Source organism: Triticum urartu, chromosome 7 (genome assembly GCF_003073215.2).
Source record: "Triticum urartu cultivar G1812 chromosome 7, Tu2.1, whole genome shotgun sequence".
In the NCBI taxonomy this organism is placed as follows: Eukaryota; Viridiplantae; Streptophyta; class Magnoliopsida; order Poales; family Poaceae; genus Triticum; species Triticum urartu.
Window position 1 is genome coordinate 300,290,814 of NC_053028.1, and position 5,708 is coordinate 300,296,521.

The 5,708-nt window shown below is 42.7% G+C and overlaps 1 long non-coding RNA gene across 2 annotated transcripts; it reads left to right on the forward strand.

The window, feature by feature from the left end:
- The first annotated feature begins 1,978 nt into the window (after positions 1–1,978).
- LOC125518855 lies at positions 1,979–4,654 on the forward strand. 2 transcript variants are annotated; one of them, XR_007288151.1, is made up of 4 exons: positions 1,979–2,610; positions 3,196–3,690; positions 3,786–4,011; positions 4,092–4,654. It is a non-coding gene; the product is annotated as an uncharacterized LOC125518855 (long non-coding RNA). The 2 variants fall into 2 exon arrangements; XR_007288150.1 differs by having other exon boundaries at positions 1,998–3,690.
- The last annotated feature ends 1,054 nt before the right edge of the window (positions 4,655–5,708 follow it).

Sequence of the window (5,708 nt, forward strand, 5' to 3'; positions counted from 1 at the left end):
ACATCACAAATTTAAGCAAGAAACATCTTCGAAGGAAAGTGGTGGTTGGCTACCATAGTCCAACAATAGCTGATGTAGCCTACGGGAAATTATATCCATGGCGGATGCGACAACCCATGCCAAAATCCATGGCAGTAGTGAGGCTAGGGGTTGAGCTTGTGCACACAGTTGCCTCCCTCCATGTCGCGAGACACCACCGACCACAATTCAGGTCGCTAGCCACCGCCCGGGTGCTTGCGACGTCCACAGCCACATAACCGGCCCCGCCGGTAAAGATCTCACTGCCACCTTTGAAATCGAAGGGGGCGCCGCAACCTCGACGAGGTGGGCGGTAACGACGGCGAGGGAAGAGAGGAGAGGATGGCACCTATGATGGCTAGGGTTTTCATCCCTAGGTCGCTGCACACGAGGCTACACGGGGTACGCAGGAGAAGGCCATGGACCACGGCTGGCGGCTGGAGGAGGAGCGCTCGTGTGCTTTTTTTGGAGAAGGCTTGTGTGGGAGCTTCGTGGGAGGGCAGGGAAAGCCCACGCCAAAACAAAACTGACTATGGGGGAGGCCCATATGGCGGCTAGAAATCAACGACAGAGGACCTGAGAGAGTCATATCCTCTATAGTCGGCTGTGGCTGGATAACACATGGATGGACACGTTTACACCTGTGTGATTAGAAAATAATGCTCACCGGCTGACAATCGGGGACTATGGCATCACCACAGCCCAAGTCGATGAGAACTCTCGATTTTTTGGGAGCTTAGTAGCTGTACTTTTATGCCAGGAATCCCAAAGGAATTAGCGGAGCACACCTTTAGCATTACTACCGGCTTGGGGGCGGTAAAACAGACGTTACGCCAAACCTCAGGACCTAAGCATCACTAGTAAGCTTGCACGTGCACTCTCGATTAGTACAAAAACAATATAATGAGCAAATGAAATGATGAGACAATCAATTTTATTATCTGAGAAGCACCTACTCTCAATCATGCACACATAAGTAAACTACAAAAACCATGCATTCAAGATCACTAATACTAATTCGTCATCCTTGGTAAACTATTAAAAAGATAAACAATTGCTCATAGAACAGACTGGGTGGGAATCTATACCTAATATTAAAAGACGAAGGCTTTCATAGTTCTTCATACGTCATCCTTTTATATCCATTAATTGTGTGCTAACCATAAAAATTGATGGCCGAGATTTGAAGCATATATATTACGTTACATGTCTAAGTTATGTGGACCTGACACGTGTCTAAAGTTATATGTGGACCTGACGCGTACAAAGGTGCGTGAATAAGACATTGGAAAAAAGAGAGGAGATTTTCTTTTTATAAGTTTAGATCGGCATATGCAGAACACGTATGTGTGATATAGTATAATCAATAACCATCATCGAAGTGTCCTACATAAAAACAACAGAGTTTCTATCCGTACGTCTAGCCGCCAGGCACACAAACTCCCCCTTGTCGAGCGTCTTTGAGTAATTTTGATTTTTTTTAAGCCAATCGACTGGGCCTTCACGTGGTTGCTTTCGTCGCTCACCTAGGCTGTCACCTGTGCTTAGAATTATCTGGATTTCGTGTTAAATAGTCCCACCTCACTCCCATAAGCTTGTTCTTATCAATTTATATACATTTGCAGATCATCAGTAATATCAATCAACCTCCTCAAGAACTACAAACAGACTGCCCAATACAGAGGAGAGAGCACCCACAGCGAGGCAATGAGAGAGAAGGTGAATTTGAGGAAAGAGGAGAGAGGCGGACACAAAATCTGAATCAGAATTTGCCAGAAAATTGACGCCAAAAAATTATGAAGATTCGCTAGAAAATTGGCACAGCCCCGAGGAACGAAGGAACAAATCCTTGGTTAAAATCAATGCGGGACTCGCTCGGACAGTGGAGCCTTGGAGACGAAGCGAGCCGAGGAACCGGGGAGGGATCCGGCGGTGGTCGTTGACGCACGGACGTAACAAAGGGGACGGGATCCGGCGGCGCAAATCCTTTGGAAAAATCAACACGGGCGCTCACTCGGGCAGTGGAGCGTTGGAGACAAAGGGAGTCCGAGGAGCCACAGCGTTCCGATGGGCAGTCGTTGACGCACAGACAAGACAGATGGGATCCGACGGCGGCGGGTCCAGATCTGTTCTGGAACAGGGGCGCCGAAGACTTAGGGTGCGTTTGGTTTCTTAGCAAAAGTCGTTTTTGCCTTGCTGGCTAGGCTTGCCCTTTGGTAGTGCAAATATATCCTAGATTTTGGGGGCAGCTAGCCTCGCTCGGCTAGAAAATCCTCGCTCGCGGGGAGAGCCGATTCGGCTCGCCCTCGACGGCAAAGCCGGAACGCGCGAAAAAATCTAGGCGGAACTCTCCGGATGGATAAGTCCGTCTGCAACAAATCCCTAAATCTACGTTCTCCACTCCGACCTCCTCCTCTACTTTCCCCTCCGATTTTTGCTCATCCCAATGAAATCCTCCGAAGCTGCAGAGATAAATCGAGCGAGTTGGCTCAAGTTGCTTTCCACGATTAGCTGAAGGCGCATCAGATTTGACAGGGAAAGCTTACATCCGCCTTGCTCAAGTCTGCGTCCGCCCCCATCCGCCTTGCTCAGGTCTATGTCCGCCTCATCTCTTGATTCTCCTGTGTATGTGTGTGCACTTTTCTTGACAATAGATTAGCTGGTTCAGAAATTGATTAGTACTAGAAGCAACAAATCGTAAATACTATCTTTCTATACTCCCCGTCATCTTATCCAAGGCTGGATTCTTGTTGGGTGACCTGGCTTCGGGATTAGATTGGTACGGCTAAGGTGATAGCAAACTGTAGTATAATGCCACTGTGGCGTTGCGGTTGGGAAGGATACTGTTGTTGACAGGCACCCAGCTCTTGATTTTTATTCCAAACCAGACTCCAATTAAGTAGCTTATAGGAGTGCATGACAGGAATTGATTTTACTGGAACATGTATGATGCATCTGCATCTGAATCCTTAATTTGGTTTGTACTGAATATGCATACAGAGCTATCTACATAGCAGGCATCTGAACTGATTCATTAGTTCTGCGTATGTATTTTCTAGTGCCTACATCTTATTTTCATTTATATCAACAAAGGTTTGTCTACGGTAGTCCTGGACTGTGTATATACTACGTGTTGTGTGGGTTATTAATATTTGATCTTCTTTGATTTATTTATAGATGGACGACAGTGCGCAAATTAACAGAAAAATTGCGTTCTTCAGTGCTTTTGTAGTGGCATATTGTTCATTGATCATATATCTAAGCAACTCTAGTCACCCTACAAGATACTCATTATTAGAGAGAAATAAATAAAGAATGGCGTATCTACGAAAATTGTATTGCGGTGAGGAGAAACACTGCATTGGTGAATTGCGCATGGGAAAATCAGTGTTCTTCAAACTATGTGATAAATTACGGAGTATGGGTCCACTTAAAGATACATGGCATTGTACTGTATAGGAGCAAGTTGCCATGTTCCTCACTACAGTAGGGCATCATAAGAAAAATATCGACATTAGTTTCTATTTCACAAGGTCAGGTGAGACAGTGAGTCGTTACTTCAACAGAGTTTTATTTGCAATTGGGAAACTTGGACCAGAAATGCTTAGGCATCGAACAATTGATACACCATCAAAGATTGAAGGCAACCCACGATTTGATCCGTATTTTAAGGTATAGTATAGTGTCCATCTAGTTACCCATAAATTTTAAACTAATTTCATAGTGCAGTAGGTGTATTACTAATTAATTGTTACTTGGATGTTTAGGACTGTATTGGTGCTATTGATGGTACACATGTTCCATGTAATGTTCCATCTCGGATAGTCGACAGATTTCGTGGCAGGAAACCATTCCCTACCCAAAATGTTCTTGCGGCGGTCGACTTTGATTTGTTATTCACTTATGTTTGTGCGGGCTAGGAGGGTTCGTCCCACGATTCAACTGTTTTACGACATTCTCTTGAGCATCCAAATGGCCTTAGAGTCACTGAAGGTAGGCCCCTGCATTTGTTACATATGAACATAGAACATATAGAGTGAATGAGTGATTAATTGTTGATAATGTCATGTTAGGTAAATACTATCTTGCGGATGCGGGTTATGCAGCTAGGAGAGGATTCCTACCACCGTTCCGTCAAACTCAATATCATTTGCGTGAATGGAGGGGTAATAATAGACCCCGCACCCAGAATGAGCTATTCAACTTAAGGCACTCATCCCTTCGTACTACCGTTGAAAGGCATTTGGAACATTAAAGAACCGTTTCAAAGTTCTGACAACTAGGCCTTACTATCCCTTTCCTTCACAAGTATGAGTCGTCATAGCATGTTGTATCCTTCACAACTGGATATTACTAAACGGGGGTCCTGATGAACTAGTCTACATTGAGCACAACTGGTTTGAGCAATATCCAAGATCAGCTGGCCGTGTCCAACGGGATTTACGTGAGGAACAAATGGAGGTACTTAGAGATAGGGATACCATGGCGGCCAATATGTGGAGAAATAGGCATAATGTTAAACGTGGTTGATTTTTTTCAAGCTTTATGTATGAGTTCTTGATTTTAAGTTGTATTACCACTTAGAAGAACAACTTGTGTGTTTTCTTTCTTCAACTTGTAACTATGATTTATTTCCCTTGGTACGAGTGGCAATGCGATATGCATCTCAGAGGTGTTATTCTGTCTTTGAATTATAAAATTTAATTGATGCCATAGGGATATGGCAGGTAACAACATGGTGTGGCAGCCCCAAGTTGTAGATGAAATGCTACGTTACTACAAAGAGAAGATTCAGTCTGAGGGAAAACAATTTGTCTTCAAAGAGACACATCATGAGGAGTGTGCAAAACAAATCAATGCAAAGTTTACCACCGCCTTCACACAAAGGCAAGTTTATCACAAGTTCCATAAGCTGAAAGGTCAATGAAAGATCATACTAGAGGCGAAGAACTTAAGCGGTGCCAATTTTGATGATGTCAACAAGATAATATTATATGATGAAACTGAAGTTGTTCGGATGAAGAACGTGAGCACTACTTCTAAATTTTGTCAAACTATATTTCCGTCTTGTATTATGTTTTGTCTTTTATAACTAACAGTTTCATGCTTCCTTCTCTCTTCCAGAACAAAGACAAAAGGGCAAAATATATCAATGTGCCTATTGCCAACCAGGGGCGGAGCTAGAAAATTTGGCTATTGGGTTCACTCCATGACTTGTTGTGAGAACTTGGTACTAATATGTGACGTGCAAAATCTAATTTTAAATTATCCTACAACAAAATTATTGCACCCAAAAAAATATAATGAATAAAAAAATGGTGCATTAAAAACTAAAAAGTGCAAGACATACCGGTTCAATAAAATTATAAAATCACGTATTTACATACTATAAATAGAGTAGTATGAAATAACTTTGTAGCTCCAGCTATAGCTTATATCTTCCTAGAACATTGGAAAAATGGCAAGTTAGTTTGACAAGTTTGGAATAAATACTATCAAGCAAAAGAATTTTGTAAAGGCACTCACATTTTAGAGTGTCCCCTTCTGATCTTTCATCGCCTAAAAAAGATTAAACACTGCATTATTAGTAATGGTAGAAAATTTATCTTTCTCGACATAGACAATCACTCATGAACTGATCACCCATTTTATAGCACAACTTTTCTTTTGACAACATCTCGGTGATGTTG